This window comes from Macaca thibetana, chromosome 16 (assembly GCF_024542745.1).
Source record: "Macaca thibetana thibetana isolate TM-01 chromosome 16, ASM2454274v1, whole genome shotgun sequence".
Taxonomy (NCBI): domain Eukaryota; kingdom Metazoa; phylum Chordata; class Mammalia; order Primates; family Cercopithecidae; genus Macaca; species Macaca thibetana.
Window position 1 is genome coordinate 32,078,620 of NC_065593.1, and position 18,294 is coordinate 32,096,913.

At 42.1% G+C, this 18,294-nt stretch overlaps 2 protein-coding genes across 8 annotated transcripts in view; one reads left to right on the top strand and one right to left on the bottom strand.

The window, feature by feature from the left end:
* TADA2A (transcriptional adaptor 2A) overlaps positions 1 to 18,294 on the bottom strand; it is a 556,520-nt gene that overhangs the window by 159,666 nt on the left and 378,560 nt on the right. The window lies entirely within an intron of this gene.
* ACACA (acetyl-CoA carboxylase alpha) overlaps positions 1 to 18,294 on the top strand; it is a 329,721-nt gene that overhangs the window by 85,836 nt on the left and 225,591 nt on the right. The gene's annotated exons all lie outside the window — the stretch shown is intronic.

Below are 18,294 nucleotides of genomic sequence, written 5' to 3' on the forward strand. Positions count from 1 at the left end.
TAACATGGTTTTAACTATCTTGATGATTGATAGGAATTTTCCAGGGGTTGTCAACTTCGTAGTAAGTTTTTTTGAACTGATTCGTCAGATTGTCAGGAAGTTATATTCTGTTTCTAGCAGGGCCAGTCCCCATTAAGGGCTGTTAATAGAGCTCTCCTTTTTCTCTAGAAACACAATTCTCTGTAACTGAGAATGTCAGTACATAGTAACACTAGATTGTTTTTATTTATCAATGTTTGATTATATAACTAGCGTGTGAGATACTAACTTTTGGTCATTTGCTTTTCAGTTCTTGGATTAAAAGGTCTGGATCAGTGGTTCTTGGTTCTCACTGTTCATCAGAATCACCTCAGGGAGCCTTGGGAGATAAGCCCCATCCCTAGAGATTTTGATTCATTTGATACTGGCTTGGTGTGGAACTGGGGCTTTTTTTTTTTAAGGTATCCAGGTGATTGTTGTGTACAGCCAGCATTCAGATTATAGGTGTATCCTAGATAAACATAAGTTAGGGTGGCTGTTGCTGCTGTTATTATCTTGGTACCTCTATTATTACTGGGTCATAAAATAATTCAGCTCTGTTTTATACATTAAATATACTGACTCCATAATAAAATCCTGTATGAGATCTAGCTGGATGTGAGTGTTCTGTCTTACTGTTATTCCTAGGGCTTGGAATCCGGGCTTCTGGGAGACTAGGCAGTATTTGTTAGTGATCACCCTCATTTAGCTATGTAGAGGTCAAAAGAAAAGTATAAAGCAAGTTAATTATGTTTTACTTCACAGATTCCTAGAATTGTAATAAACCAGAGAGATAATTTAACCTGACACTTTTTATTTTATCTTATTTAAAAAAATTAATTTAAAAAATTTAAATAGAGACAGAGGTCTTGCTATGTTGCCCAGGCTGGTCTTGAACTCCTGGCCTCAAGCAATCCTCCTATCATGGCATGCCAAAGTGCTGGGATTACAGACATGAGCCGCCACATTTGGCCATAAAATACTTTTTAATAGTTGGGAAAACTAAGGCCCAGTGAGGAGAAATAACTTGCCTAAGTTTGAATAGCCGGAGAACTTGGAATCAAACTCATATCCTGATTTTATTTCAGTAACTTTTCTACTCTACTTGCCCATCCATACAGGTGTCTTAATTATATAACTAGTTCAGACAAAGTTGGTCTGATGGAGTTAGTGAACAAAGCATTATCTCTGGGTTAAAAAGAGGAATAGAGAGCAGTATTTTAGTGGCAGGTAAAAGGGATTAGGTCTTTATCTTTATGTAAACATTTTTTATTTTATAGTTCACTTAATGGTTGGCTTTAAGGTTAATACTGGTGGTGGCATTCTTCTCTCTTGAGGTCATTTGGAAGTGTTTGTAGGGGGGTTGTGACTGGTGGGACTACTTGCATTTAGAGGACAAAGGACAAAGGACCAATGATACTAAACCTTCTGTGGTATAGTAGATAATCCTACACAACCAAGAAATCTCCTACTCAAAATGTCATAGTGCCCCTCGTGAGAAAGACTGGTTTAACTCCAAATCCATAAAACCACACAGCATCTTGAGAAATCTGTCCAGTTAGAGTCTATGTGAAACATAATATCCATTTGCTGGATTAGGAAACTGAGTTTGGCAATGGTGATATAAACGCGTTATAAGAAACTCAGCTAGTGATATCCCAAGGCAGTCTGTAGTTGCCAAGTCATTCCCAAAGTTGATGGCTCTTATGCAAAGTCTATGTGGTCAGTGGCATGAGTGTCTGGAATTTTTTTGCATGCCTTACTGTTGCAAAAATCATGTCCGTAGCTCGTGGAGGGGCCGTGGATTGAAGTGTGATCAGCAGCATGGAAAGGAGACAATGCCAGTTCCAACTCACTCCTCAGATAGCTAACATTCCAAAATAGAAAAAACGTTTTCTGTTTATCCATTCCTTAAGTCACTTCTGGATATGATGACCTTTGGGGTAATTTTAATTGAGTCAAATTCATTTGATAGGTGAAAGACCTCTGTCATGACATCTGTCACTAATTAGGTGTGTGACCATGGACACTACATATTATCTCCTTGGAGTCATCTATAAATTTGAAGATAATGATTCAGATACTCTTTTTCACTCCTGGAACTCAAAGTTAAATAGAGACTAAGTTGAGTTTAAGATTAGTTCTTAGAACCAATAGCCCAATCCTTCACGGGTGACATAGATTAAGGGGGCAGGTACATTCCTAGGAGATGTTAACTGGAGGTCATCTGAAACCAAAGGAAGTAACTGCCATAATGTAACATGGGACTGAGTCTCTCTCTCAAGTTTAGGTGCTGAGAAGTCTAGTGGTATGTTGGATGAGCCAAATAGAAAATAGACTTTTCCTGCGATGGAAATTATTTGCTTCATGTACTTCCTAGAGTCCAATGAAGACTGGGTGAATCACTTTTTTTTTCTTTTTTTTTTTTTTTTTTTTTAGAAGGAGTCTTGCTCTGTCGCCCAGGCTGGAGTGCAGTGGCACCATCTCGGCTTACTGCAACCTTCATCTCTCAGGTTCAAGCGATTCTCCTGCCTCAGCCTCCCAAGTAGCTGAGATTACAGGCACCCGCTACCATGCCCAGCTAAGCTTTGTATTTTTGGTAGAGACGGGGTTTCACCATGTTGGCCAGACTGGTCTCGAACTCCTGACCTCAGGTGATCTGCCCGCCTCAGCCTCCCAAAGTGCTAGGATTACAGGCGTGAGCCACCATGCCCAGCCTTTTTTTTTTTTTTTTTTTTTTTTTTTTTCTTTTGAGATGGAGTTTCGCTCTTGTTGACCAGACTGGAGTACAGTGGCACAATCTCCACTCACCACAACCTCCACCTCCCGGGTTCAAGCGATTTCCTGTCTCAGCCTCCCGAGTAGCTGGGATTACAGGTGCCCGCCACCACGCCAGGCTAATTTTGTGTTTTTAGTAGAGACAGAGTTTCTCCATGTTAGGCTAGACCCGACCTCAGGTGATCCACCTGCCTTGGCCTCCCAAAGTGCTGGGATTACAGGTATGAGCCAGCGTGCCTGACCCCGGCCTTTTTTTTTTATTTTTTGAGACAGAGTCTCCGCCTTCCAGGTTCAAGATATTCTTGTGCCTCAGCCTCCTGAGTAGCTGGTACTAGATTTTTTGTATTTTTTGTATTTTAGTAGAGATGGGGTTTCACCATATTGGCCAGGCTGGTCTTGAACTCCTGATCTCAGGCAATCCGCCTGCCTTGGTCTTCCAAAGTGCTAGGATTACAGGTGTGAGCCACCATGCCCAGCTGGGTGAATCGCTTTCTAAGCTTTATGACCCAAACATTTGAAAATAAGACCCTGGCTGGGCGTGGTGGCTCACGCCTGTAATCCCAGCACTTTAGGAAGCTGGGGTGGGCGGATCACCTGAAGTCAGGAGTTCAAGACCAGCCTGACCAACACAGAGAAACCCCATCTCTACTAAAAATACAAAATTAGCTGAGCATGATGGCACATGCCTGTAGTTCCAGCCAGTTGGGAGGCTGAGGCAGGAGAAGCGCTTGAACCTGGGGGTACAGAGGTTGTGGTGAGCCGAGATTCTGCCATTGCACTCCAGCCTGGCCATCACAGCAAAAAAAAAAAAAAAAAAAAAAGAAAAGAAGACCCTAAGTAAAAAGTAGTTACAGCTTGGTGGAAATATACAGACCTCACTGTAGACAACTGATTTGGCTTTTTATTTTTAGATAAGATCAGCTAGAGGTTGATATATCAGCCAGGTTGATGTATTTCTGGAATTCATTAGTATTCAATTGAACATTTGAGAAGAAAGGCTAAATATGGACTTTTTTTTGTTTTGTTTTTTGAGACTGAGTTTCACTCTTGTTGTCCAGGCTGGAGTGCAATGGTGCGATCTTGGCTCACTGCAACCTCTGCTTCCTGGTTTCAAGTAATTCTCCTCCCTCAGCCTCCCGAGTTGCTATGATTACAGGTGCTCACCACCGTGCCCAGCAAATTTTTTTTTTTTTTCTTGAGACGGAGTCTCGCTCTGTCCCCAGGCTGGAGTGCAGTGTTGCCATCTTGGCTTACTGCAACCTCTGCCTCCTAGGTTCAAGCAATTCTCTTGCCTCAGCCTCCTGAGTAGCTGGGATTACAGGTGCGTGCCACCACGCCTGACTAATTTTTGTGTTTTTAGTAGAGACGGGTTTCACCATGTTGGTCAGGCAGGTCTCTGACCTTGTGATCTGCCTGCCTCGGCCTCCCAAAGTGTTGGGATTACAGGTATGAGCCACTGTGCCCAGCCCACCATGCCCGGCTATGCATTTTATTTTATTTTACTTATTTATTTAAAAAATTTTTTTTGTTTTTTTTTTTGAGTCAGAGTTTCATTGTTGTTCCCTAGGCTGGAGTGCAATGGCACGATCTCGGCTCACCACAACCTCTGCCTCCCAGGTTCAAGCAATTCTCCTGCCTCAGCCTCTCGAGTAGCTGAGATTACAGGCATGCACCACCACGTCTGGCTATTTTTTTTTTTTTTTTTGAGACGGAGTTTCACTCTTGTTGCCCAGGCTGGAGTGCAGTGGCATGCTCTCCACTCACCGCAACCTCCGCCTTCCAGGTTCAAGTGATTCTTCTGCCTTGGCCTCCCTAGTAGCTGGGATTACAGGCATGTGCCACCATGCCCAGCTAATTTTGTATTTTTTTAGTAGAGATGGGGTTTCTCCATGTTGGTCAGGCTGGTCTCGAACTCCTGACCTCACATGATCTGCCTGCCTTGGCCTCCCAAAGTGCTGGGATTACAGACGTGAGCCACCGCGCCTCGCTTATTTATTTATTTTTTTGAGACAGAGTTTCGCTCTTGTTGCCCAGGCTGGAGTACAATGGCGCGATCTCGGCTCGCTGCAACTTCCGCCTCCCAGGTTCACGCGATTCTCTTGCCTCAGCCTCCTGAGTAGCTGGGACTTCAGGCATGCACCACCACATCTGGCTAATTTTGTATTTGTAGTAGAGACAGGGTTTCTCCATGTTGGTCAGGCTGGTCTTGAATTCCCGACCTCAGGTGATCTGCCCACCTTGGCCTCCCAAAGTACTGGGATTACAGGTGTGAGCCACTGCGCCCAGCCAATTTTTTGAATTTTCAGTAGAGACAGAGTTTCACCATGTTGGCCAGGCTGGTCTTGAACCCCTGACCTCAGGTGATGCACCCGCCTTGGCCTCCCAAAGTGCTGGGAGTACAGGCACCTGGCCAGTGGACATCTTAATTTTGATAACCAATGTATGATTATCAAACTGGCATGTAACATAGCTATGTAGTTGTATGGATATTGGCAGTTTCTCTGCTCCTGTGGGATGTCACTTGAGGTCAGATAGTTTTGCATACTTAAAATTCACCACGTGCTATCAACCAACCAGAGGTATAAACAATTTGTCAACTACTAAGCTGAATTTCTGGTTTAAGTGCAGTTGGAACAGGTTATCTCTACATTTGGGTCTTTTACCTCTTAGCATAGTGTGATTTCTTTCCTCTTTTTAAAAAATCCACCACCTTACTGTCTAGCATAGTGTCTTTTCTTTAAATCTTTTTTATCCTGTGCTACATGTATGGGTTTTTTGTTTGTTTGTTTAGAGACAGGTTCTCACTCTATCACCCAGGCTGAAGTGTTCAGTGGTGCAATCATAGCTCACTAACTTTGAACTCCTGGGCTCAAACAATCCTCCCGCTTCAGCCTCCTGAGTAGTGGAGATTATAGGTGTGTACCACCGTGCTCAGCTAATTTTTAAAATTTTTTAGAGATGGGGTCTTGCTATGTTGCCCTGGCTGGTCTTGAATTCCTGGCCTCAAGTGATTGTCTGGCCTTGGCCTTCCCAAGTGCTGGGATGACACGTGTGAGCTACCTTGCCCAGTGTATACTTCATGTTACAGTGAAACAGGAGAATTCCCTCATTTCCCTTGCAGGATGTGCCACAGGGATGTGTCTCGCTCCTTTGGTTGCCCCACTGCTCAAACCCCTAAGGGGAGGATGCAGATGGGCAAGTGCAGCAGCCATGGGAAGCACTTTTGGGCTCCAGCCCCACGGCACCAACTGGGGGTGGTGTCTATGACTCCCAAAGCCCAAATGAGCATGTGTTACAGTGTGCTCTTTCAGCTTTGCTGTCTGCAGATGGCTTGTGTTAACCAGCTCAGTAGACCTTCTGCCTTATTGCAGGGGCAGAGGGCCAGTGTGACAGCTTTCTGTATCCTTAGCTCTTGCCCAGTGTACCAGAAAAATTGGATCACATGTGGGCTCGAAGGATGAGTGCAAGGTTTATTGAGTGGTGGAAGTGGCTCTCAGCGACATGGATGGGGAGCCGGAAGGAGTGGCTGGAGTAGGGAGGTGGTCTTCCCCTGGAATCAGGCTCCTGGCACTTGATTCAGACTCTTTGACCACCTCCGGTTGAATTACCCCTCGGTGTCCAGACATCCTTCCTCTCTTTCTCTGCCTCATCGTTCTGCCATCACAAGTCTGCCGGTCTGCTGATGTCTGCTGGTCTGTTCCTCTGCTCCTCTTGATGTTCAATCACTTGTGTCTGTGCCCTGCTAAGGTCTTGGGTTTATATGGGCACAGGATTGGGGGTGTGGCGGGCCAGAGTGATCTTGGAAAATGAAGCATTTGGATGCAAAAACAGGCATGCCTGCTCTCGCATAGGTCCATGGGCACAGGCCAAAGGTGGAGCCCTCGGCAGGGACTCTGCCCTTTCTGCCCTTTCCCTGTCCCCTTCCCATATCAATAGTATTTGAAACTCGATCTCAATTTTCTCTTATGTGTCTTAAAATATATGTTCAAGTCATTGAATGACCTTCATTTTATGGTTAACATAAAATGAAACGTGTTTGGTTAACAACTTTATCGGAGAACAATCTGTATTTGCTGTTATTTGTGTATACCTAAAACCAGCATAAGATGTCTGTCACTGGGGTTCAAGACAATAATTGTTGCTTTGGAAGGAGAAAGTATATTCACTCAGGAACAGCTCTGAAGTTGAGTTATATTTTTATTTCTTTTCTGATCTAGAAAGAAAAGTACCTTACCAATATTTTTGAAAATTGAGAATTCAGATGAGATTGCCTATAAGATGTTGGAACCTTCAGAATAATTTAACTAGAAAATTTTGAGCTTTTTGTAATTAGAAATAATTTGTAAAGTTTCTCCCATGATACTAGTCATAGTATGTTAATGAGTTTGGAATCAGCTCCTAGATACCACACTTCGTTTTCTTTTTTTTTTTTTGAGATGAAGTCTTGCTCTGCTCTGTCGCCCAGACTGGAGTGCAGTGGTGCGATCTCGGCTTATAGCAACCTCTTCCTCCTGGGTTCAAGCGATTCTCCTGCCTCAGCCTCCTGAGTAGCTGGGATTACAGGCATGCACCACCGTGTCTGGCTAATTTTTGTATTTTTAGTAGAGACACCATGTTGGTCAGGGTGGTCTCAAACTCCTGACCTCGTAATCCGCCTGCCTTGGCCTCCTGGAGTGCTGGGATTACAGGCGTGAGCCACCGCGCCCAGCCACATTTCATTTTCATTCACAATTCACATAAAGCTGTGCAGACCTTTATCCATAGGAAATAATAGTGTCCAGGTCAGATTCTGGGAGGATCTAGGATTGACTTTCAACTTCTTCCATTGGGTCAAAAGAGAAGTTTAGGGGACAATAGTGAGAGAAGGCCTATTGTTCCTACATTCTATTTTTCACATTAACTTTAGGAACTATTAGTCAAGTTTTCTCAGTAGCTAATTGGAAAAATAATAGTTATAACAGGTTACATTTATTAAGTGCTTTACTGTATGCCACATACTCTGCTCTGCTTTATGGAGTACCACACTGAATTGTCACAACAATCCCATGAGGTAGGTATTGTGCTATTATTGCCCACAATTTTTTTTTTTTTTTTTTTTTTGAGATGGAGTCTCACTCTGTCGCCTAGGCTGGAGTGCAGTGGCATGATCTCGGCTCACTGCAACCTCTGCCTCCCGGGTTCAAGCAATCCTCTAGCCTCAGCCTCCCAAGTAGCTGGGATCACAGGTGCCCACCATCATGCCTGGCTAATTTTCATATTTTTAGTAGAGACAGGATTTCACCATATTGGTCAGGCTGGTCTCGAACCCCTGACCTCAGATGATCCACCTGCCTCAGCCTCCCAAAGTGCTGGGATTACAGGCAGGAATCACTGCGCCCGGTCTGTTGCCCACAATTTATGGATGGGGATTGAGACATAAATAACATGCTTAAGGTGGCCAGTTTGGGTATTGATTCTAGTCAGAGCTCGTACTATAAACTACTACACTAAACTAAAACCCTTGGTGTAACAGATATGCTTTCTTTTTTTTTTTTTGAGATGAAGTCTCGCTCTGTCACCCAGGCTGGAGTGCAGTGGTGTGATCTCGGCTCACTGCAACCTTCGCCTCCCAGGTTCAAGCTATTTTCCTGCCTCAGCCTCCCATGTAGCTGGGACAACAGGTGTGTACCACCATGCCTGGCTAATTTTTGTTTTTTTAGTAGAGATAGGGTTTTGCCATGTTGGCCAGGCTGATCTCAAACTCCTGACCTCAAGTGATCCACCCGCCTTAGCCTCCCAAAGTGCTAGGATTACAGGCGTGAGCCACTGCACCCAGGCCTTATGTTCTGTTGAGCAATTCTTCTCTAATTAAATGTTAGCCTTGTTAGAAAGGGATAGAAGTTAGAAAATATATATTTATATCTACTTAAAAATTTTTTTTACAGACAGGATTTCTCTCTGTTGTCCAGGCTGGAGTGCAGTGGTGTGATCATGGCTCACTGTACCTTCAGACTCCTGGGCTCAAGCAATCCGCTTGCCTCAGTCCCTGAGTAGCTGGGACAATAGGTATGTGCTACCACTCCCAGCTAACTTTAATTTTTTTTTTTTTTTTTTTTTGAGATGGAGTCTCACTCTGTTGCCAAGGCTGGAGTGCAGTGGCACGATCTTGGCTCACTGCAACCTCTGCCTCCCGGGTTCAAGCAATTCTCTGACTGAGCCTCCCGAGTAGCTGGGATTACAGGTGCCCACTACCACGCCCAGGTAATTTTTTGTATTTTTAATAGAGACGGGGTTTCACCATCTTGGCCAGGCTGGTTTTGAACTCCTGACCTCGTGATCCCCCACCTTGACCTCCCAAAGTGCTGGGATTACAGGAGTGAGCCATAGTACCCAGCCTAAAATTTTTTGTAGAGATGGGGTCTCACCATGTTGCCCAGGGTGGTCTTGAACTCCCAGGCTCAAGTGATCATCCCACTTTGGCGTCTCAAAGTGCTGGGGTTACAGGTGTGAGCTACTGTGCCCAGCCTAGAAAAAATATTTTAAAATAATGCTTTATCAAAGAAGCATAATAGAAAATAAAAAACAACACAAGCAAGCAAAAATAAACCCTTGTATATTTGCCACCCAAAGGTTACTCCCTACCATCTGTATCCTTTTCTATGCATATATATATATATTCTTTTTTTTTTTACTAAAATGAGGTCATACTGTACACACAGTTTTATAATCTGCTTTTTTTAGTCAAAAAATTTTCACTTTCTATTTCAATAAATTTTAATCTAATTTAATATACACACTATTTCATTTCTCCAAGGAACCTCAAAATTCTGGTTCCTTCATGCAAGTATCCAATCCACATCTACAAATTGTGTATTATGTTCTTTAAATTTCTTAATCTGTCACATTCTATCACATTACCACCCCCCACCTTTTTTTTATGACATTGACTAGTGACTCGTTTAAGAGGAAGTTAGCAAATCATGAAAGTATATGGTTGCTAGTGAAAATTTGGTAGCATATAGAGAAACAGAAAGAAAAATAAAGGAAGATTACCATTCTACACTTTTTATACTTACAGAGCAACAATTGGTATTAATTAATTGCATTAACGATGATACTTTAATGAATTTTATAATCATTTTATGTGCCATTTATGACAGAGCTTTTTAGTTTTGGCTATATATGTTTGTGTTTGACTGGGAAAGAAATACAGATTCTCATTTCTTTTTAGTCTCTCACTTTAAACTCCTTGAGTTTGAAATGACTCTTTAAATCTAGTGGTAGAGACAGAGTTAAGTAATAGCTTTAAAAGCTGTTGGAATAGTAAAATGTGCCATACTGGTATAATATATTATTTATTATCAAGGAGTCCTTTTATAAGATAAACATTTTTTACTGGAAAAATCTCTTTAAGTCTTTTGTATGTTAGTGCTTAAAACTTGGAAATTTAGGTCTGAAAGCCTTTTGATGATGGCAAATATATACTATCAATATTATAATTCACACGTTGAGAATAACCACTACTGAAAATGCAGGAGGCCGGGTGCGGTGGCTCACACCTGTAATCCCAGCATTTTGGGAGGCCAAGGCAGACGGATCACCTGAGGTCAGGAGTTCAAAACCAGCCTGACCAACATGGCGAAACCCTGTCTCTACTAAAAATACAAAAATTAGCCAAATGTGGTGGCGAGCACCTGTAATCCCAGCTACTCGGGAGGCTGAAGCATAAGAATTACTTGAACCTGGGAGGCGGAGGTTGCAGTGAGCTGAGAGCACGCCACTGCACTGCACTCCAGCTTGAGCAACAGAGCAAGACTCCATCTCAAAAACAGAAACAAAGAAAAGAAAGTGCAGGAAATTTTATTCCTGCTTCCTATCTATTGGCTCATCACTATCAAGCTTTGACATGGGAAATAGGGAAATTGGCTCTGGTTTTGTTTATATTAAGGCTTTGCTTATGGCTAGTGTGAGAGTGTTCTTATGTATTGACTTTCTTAGCATTTCTCATTTAGCTTTCCTGAGCTTCTTCACTTCCCCTGATAGCTCTCCAAACTCTGCTTTCAATGCTCCTTCCTTGATATTCTGAGGTTCCCAGTTGCCATGGTGCCTTTGTAGTGAGTAGACAGAGAAGATCATTATGAGATCTGCAACTTGGTACTCCTTTGCTGAGGGCACTAGTTTCCTCTCTCCATCTCCCACCCACCCCTTCTTTCCATTCAGAAAACAGGAGCTGTCTGTGGCCATGTTTGTATTTTAGTCTCTGGAGTGCATTCTATAAACTTCGCTAATTGTGGAAATGAAATTATGAATGTTGTAAGTAAGGCTTGGTACAGCTGCTTGATAGTGTTTATTACTTTGATTATTTCAAGTGTAATGCATGCATTTCCCCCTCTTTTCTTTCTGTTAGCATAAGTTTACAAGTGAAGTTTGCATTTACTACTTTATATTGTTAAATTATTAGAAGTAATGTAGGTTTATTATTAGAAAAGTTGGAAATCCAAGTAATTTTTTTTTTTTTTTTTCCCCCAGATAGAGTCTTGCTCTGTCACCCAGGATGGAGTGCAGTGGCATGATCTTGGCTTATTGCCTCTGCCTCCTGGGTTCAAGTGATTCTCGTGCCTCAGCCTCCTGAGTACCTGAGATTACAGGTGCCCGGCACTATTCCCAGCTAATTTTTGTATTTCTAGTAGAGACGGGGTTTTGCCCTCTTGCCTAGGCAGGGCCGCCCGCCTTGGCCTCCCAAAGTGCTGGGATTACAGGCGTGAGCCACCATGCCCAGCCTCAAAAAGTATTTAAAAAAATAAAAACACTAAGGAATACAATCATTCCATAATAATCACTATTCATATTTTACATATTTCCTTTCTGTATTTTTTACCACTTACGGATAAATGTCATTAAAATATACATACAGATGATATTATAATGAATATATAGCTCTGTTTTCTGCTTTTTTCCCCCATATAACAACACTTTCTCATGTCATTACAAATCTTTTTTTTTTTTTCATTTTTTTCTGTGGACAGGGTCTCTGTCACCCAGGCTGGAGTGCAGTGGCATGATCACGGCTCACTGCAGCTTCGACCTCCCTGGGCTCAAGTGATTCTCCCGTGTCAGCCTCCCAAGTAGATGGGACTACAGATGTACACCACCACACCCAGCTACTTTCTGTATTTTTTGTAGAAACAGGGTTTCGCCATGTTGGCCAGGCTAGTCTCGAACTCCGGACCTTAGGTGATCTACCCTCCTCGGCCTCCCAAATTGCTGGGATTACAGGCATGAGCCACCTCGCCTGGACTGATTCTAAATTTGGCTATTGTGAATAGTGCTGCAGTAAATATGGAGTACAGATATCTCTTTGATATGTTGATTTCCTTTCTTTTGGATATATACCCAGTAGTGGAATTGCTGGGTTATATGGAAGCTCTATTTTTAGTTTTTTGAAGAGCTTTCATACTGCTTTCCATAGTGGCAGTACTAATTTATATTCCTACCAACAATGTACGAGGTTTCCCCTTTCTCCACATCTTCATCTCATGATACTACTTCAGTGGGTTCTTGTTACCCATAGGATATATTAGTGTCTAGCCAAACATTGTGTCACAGGTGCCTAATATTATTTCTAATACTCACAACAGTACTCATCATTATTATGGTGGGCTCAATGAGTTCTATTAAGGGTCCAATATGGTCTCGGAGATGTTTGAACTAGAATTTGAAGGATTAACAAAAAAAAAAGGCTAGCAAAGCTAGGGGTGTGTGTGTGTGTGTGTGTGTGTGTTTGTGTGTGCGTGTGTGGAAGGGTAGAGCTGGTGGGGTAGACAACATGCACAGAAGTACCAGTGAAGCATCTAGCATTTTCAGGCAATTACAAGTCATTGACTATTACTGGAATGGAAGGTGGGCAGCATGATCAGTGCCAAAGAAGAGGCAGGTAAGACAGAAATCAGGTCATTAAGGGTCTTTTATGTCGTACTGTGATAATAAATAAGCATTTGGTCTCTATCCTTGGTTCCTGCACACAGTTCCTAAAACCTTGGAATTTCTTGACTGGTAAGTGTCTTTTATGATAATGAGATGACTGGGGTCTGAGGGCCCCTGGATAGCTTAAGGCTGAGGTCTGGTCACCAGAAAGTCCAAGGAATAATTAGAGAGTTGAAACTTTCACCTCTACTCTCTAACCTCCAGGGAGGGGCAAGAGGCTGAAAATTGAGCTAATCACAAGTGGCCAGAGATTTAATCAATCATGCCTACTTAATAAAACCTCCATAAAACCTCCTAAAAAACAGAGTTCATAGAGCTTCTGGGATGGTCAACACATGGAGGGGCTGGTAGAGCTGTATACCTGGAGGAAGGTTTGGAAGTTCTGTGCCCCTTCCCCCATACCTTGCCCTATGTGTCTCTTCCTGAGTTCCTGAGTTGTATCCTTTATAAACCAGTAATAGCAAGTCAACTCTTTTCCTATGTTCTGTATGTCATTCTAGCAAATTATCAAACATGAGGAAGGGGTCATGGGAATCTCCGATTTACAGCTGGTTGGTCAGAAGTACAGGCGACTGGGATTTGCAACTGGTATCTGAAGTAGGGGACAGTCTTGTGGGAGGGACTGAGCACTTAACCTGTAGGATCTATGCTAACTCTAGGTAATTAATATAAGAATTCAAATGTGAGACTCCCAGTTGGTGTCTGGATAGAACTGGTTGTTGAGATGGAAAAAACCTGTACATTTGGTGTCAGAAGTGTTGTAAGTAAATACAGCTCGACATAAAACATCTGTAAAATGGAAAACAATATTTAGGTTCTCCTTACCTGTGCAACCGACTTTATTAAAAATATGGATTCCAGCTGGGTGCGGTGGCTCACGCCTGTAATCCCAACACTTTGGAAGGCAGAGGCGGGTGGATCACCTGAGGTCAGGAGTTCAAGACCAGCCTGACCAACATGGAGAAACCCCATCTCTACTAAAAATACAAAATTAGCTGGGCGTGGTGGCGCATTCTTGTAATCCCAGCTACTCGGGAGGCTGAGGCAGGAGAATCACTTGAACCCAGGAGGTGGAGGTTGTGGTGAGCCGAGATCGCGCCATTGCATTCTAGCCTGGTCAAAAAGAGTGAAACTCTGTCTCAAAAAAAAAAAAAAAAAAGGATTCCTGGCTGGGTGCGGTGGCTCACGCCTGTAAATTCCTAGCACTTTGGGAGGCCGAGGCAGACAAATCACTTGAGGTCAGGAGTTTGAGAACAGCCTGGCCAACATGGTGAAACCACATCTCTACTAAAAATACAAAACTTACCCAGGCATGGGGACATGTGCCTGTAGTCCCAGCTACTTGGGAGGCTGAGGCACGAGAATCACTTGAACCCAGAAGGCGGAGGTTGCAGTGAGCTAAGATCGTGCCACTGTACTTCCAGCCTGGGTGACAGAGTGAGATACCATCTCAAAAAAAGAAAAAAAAAAATGTGGATTCCTGAGTCCTATCCCAGATTTATTAGATTACAGCCTCTGGTCGTGGAGCCCAGGAATCATTATTCTAATACTTTCCAGGAGAGTCTGGTATGAATCCCGAGCCAAGAAGCACTTTTTCAGAGCTTTGAACAATGCCTGGCACATTTCAGTAGCTTAATCAATGTCTGTTACATTGAAATTAAAGTTGTACAAATGGAAATCTACTTGCACAAGAATATATAGTAGAGTGGCTGGGCATGGTGGCTCACGCCTGTAATCCCAGCACTTTGGGAGGCCGAGGCAGGCACATCATGAGATCAGGAGATGGAGACCATCCTGGCTAACACGGTGAAACCTCGTCTCTACTAAAAATACAAAAAATTAGCCGGGCGTGGTGGCAGGCGCCTGTAGTCCCAGCTACTTGGGAGGCTGAGGCAGAATAGTGTGAACCCGGGAGGCGGAGCTTGCAGTGAGCCAAGATTTCGACACTGAACCCCAGCCTAGGTGACAGAGTGAGACTCCATCTCAAAAAAAAAAAAAAAAAGAATATATAATAGAAAGGAAATGTGTCTTAGGGAAATATCTACCTCAATATCTACCTCATTCTTTTTTATGGCTCAATAGTACTCCATTGTGTATTGGGGTAGATATACTCTTTATTTTATTACATATTTCTTTTTATCCATTCATCTGTTGATGGACCCTTAGGTTGATTCCAAATCTTGACTATTGTGAATAGTGCTGTAATAAACATTAGAGTGCAGATATCTCTTCAATATACTGATTTCCTTTCTTTTTTGCATTTACCTAGCAGTGTTATTGCTGGGTTATATGGCAGTTCCATTTTTAGTTTTTTGAGGAATCTCCATGCTGTTCTCCATAATGGCTGTACTAATTTACATTCCCATTGTGTTTTAATTTATACAACCATCAACGGAACCACCAATACAAGGGTTCCCTTTTCTCCACATCCTCTCAGCATTTGTTACTGCCTCTTTTGGGTAAAAGCGATTTTAACTGGAGTGAGATGATATCTCATTGTAGTTGTGATTTGCTTTTCTCTGATGATCCATGATGTTGAGCGCCTTTTCATATAGCTGTTTGCTAATTGTATGTCTCGTTTTGAGAAATGTGTGTTCAGATCTTTTGCCTATTTTAAAATTGGATTATTAGATATTTTCCTATTAAGTTGTTTGAGCTCCTTTTATATTCTGGCTATTAATCCCTTGTCAGATGGAGATACTGCTTATTGAAATGAAAATGAAGTTGTAATAACCATAGTTCGATATCTCATATTTTTCTGAGTATTCTTTCTCCCAAGATTCATAGTTCTTTAGTTCTTTTTTTTTTTTTTTCCTTCAACTTCTATTTTAAGTTATGGGGTACACCTGCAGGATGTGCAGGTTTGTTACCTAGGTAAATGTATGCAATGGTGGTTTGCTGCACAGATGAACCCATCCACCTTGGTATGAAGCCCAGTATCCATTAGCTATTCTTCCTGATGCTCTCCCTCCTGCAACCCCCGATAGTTCTTACCTCAAAATGCTAAATTTAATAATTCTTCCTAAGTGAAAATTCTAACCTCCTCCCCAGTAAAATCTAATGATAGTCACAAAACTGGGACTCCATCAGTTAGGAAAATGTCTAGGAGTTCATCAAGGAAAGATTGTTCAGAGTGTTCAGAATATTGAATTTGGGTTCCAGGATATCCTGATCCGTTAAATCTATCATGACCCACTAATTGTGTCACATCATATCTACATTTTTTCCCTTTGTATATATTTTTTGTTTCTTAAAAAATTTTTTTTTTGTAGAGATGGGGTCTTGCTCTGTTGTCCAGGCTGGTTTCAAACTCCTGGACTCAAGTGATTGATTCTTCCACCTTGGCCTTTCGAAGTGCTGACATTACAGGTGTGAGCCACCGGACCCAGCTGCCTTTATATCTATTATTTCAGTTCCCACTATCACTGACCTTATGTAGGTGTTCATTATCTCTAGCCTAGTCTATTGCAATGGCCTTTAACTATTTTCTCTTACTTTAGTCTCTCCCTGTTTCACATCTGTTCAAAAACATGTAATGTTTTCCCTCTGCCTTCAGAGTAATGCCCAAGATAATAACCTCAACCTTTACTGCCATTTATTAAGCATTTATTGTGAGTTAAACACTAAGAGCTTTCAGTATTTATCTTATGTAACCAAACAACAGTCAGTCCTGTAAAATAGGCATTAATTATCTCCATTTTCCAGAAGAGGAGGATACAGGCTCAGAGAGATTATGTAATTTACCTACCTAATAAGTGGTGGAGGCATTGAGTCATGATATTCAAGTTCTTCCACAATCAGGCCACAGCTGATTTTTCTAGTCTCGTTTCTATCCAGTGTTTTTTCCCTCTTTGCTTATTCCAGTTGCAGTAGACAATTGCCTGTTTCCTAAAATTCGATATACTTTCCATCTTTATGCCCTTTGATCATTCTGTTTGTATCTCTCTCTGTCATGTTTCCTTATTGAAATGCCATTTCCCTGACTGTTGAAATTCCATTTACCCTTGGAGGTCATCACTCTTTTTTTTTTTTTTTTGAGATGCAGTCTTGCTATGTTGCCCAGGCTGGTCTCAAACTCCTGGCCTCAAGTGATCTTCTCACCTCAGTTTCCCAAATGCTAGGATTACAAGTATGAGTCACTGTGCCCATCTGAGGCCATCAATCTTTAAGGATCTTCTGAAATACTGCCTGTGCTATGAAGCTTTTCTTTTTTCTTCTTCTTCTTCTTTTTTTTTTTTTTAATTTTTGAAACAGGGTCTTGCTCTGTCACCCATGCTGGAGTGCAATGGCATGATCTCGGCTCACTGCAACCTCCACCTCCTGGGTTCAAGCAATTCTCCTGCTTCAGCCTCTTGAGTAGCTGGGATTACAAGCGCATACCACCATGCCCAACTAATATGAAGCTTTTCTTGTTCTTTCTCCTGTATTGTTTTTCTCTTCTGGTGATTTGGTGTTCCATTTTCTGCAACAATAATTTCATTTCTTCTCCATTGTCCTTAAGCCAGCAGTTCCATTTGTACCATTTCCTGCCTCTTCTAGACACTTTTAATTTATAGCTTTGCCACATATTTTATTAAGAAAATAGAGACTATCTGGCTAGTACTTCTTTCTAACACCTCATTTCAAACTTACTTTTTTATCTGTATTCACCTTCTCATTTTTCCTTCATGCGTGTGTGTGTGTGTGTGTGTGTGTGTGTGTGTTTTGTAACCCACAACAATGCTGACAACATTTTTCCTTCTCTCCTGAGAAGTGTTCCAAGTGCTTGGAACAGAGGATGACCAAAGGAGGGGGGAGGGTCCTGAGAAGTATTCCAAGCACTCTGATTTCTTCCATCTTATAGAAGACCTGTTTTTGATAGCCACATTCCCTTTGGACTATTGTCTTATCTCTCTGCCCCATTTTATGGCCAAGATTTTCAGAAGTGCTATCCCTACTTCCTCATCTCCCATTCATTCTTAAAGCTATTCTATTCTGTCCTCTGCCTAACTATGCTATTGAAACTGCTCTCGTAAAAACCACTAATGACTAATGTATTGCTAAATCAGTGTATGCTTTTCAGTTCTCATCCTTATAGGTCTCTCAACAGTTCCATACAAGTGACTACTTTTTTCTTAAACACATGCCTTCTTTTCTGCTAAAGACTACACTTTCATGACTTTCCTGTGTTACCTCCTTTCTACTCTTACCAATCTCCAGTCTCTCTTGCAAGCCCTTCTGCTTTCATGCAACCTCTGAGTGTTGAATACTTTCATTGTTTGGTTCTGGTCCTTCTTATCTTTTTACCTGATATACATTTATTTCCTTCCTTCCTTCCTTCCTTCCTTCCTTCCTTCCTTCCTTCCTTCCTTCCTTCCTTCCTTCCTTCCTTCCTTCCTTCCTTCCTTCCTTCCCTCCTGTCTCTTTCTCTCGTCTCTCTTTCTCTCTCTCTCTCTCCCCTTCTCTCTGTTTTTTTTTCTCTCTCTCTTTCTTTCTCTCTTTCTTTCTCTCTCTTCTTTTATCTTTTCTCTCTTCTGTCTTCTCTCTTCTGTCTTC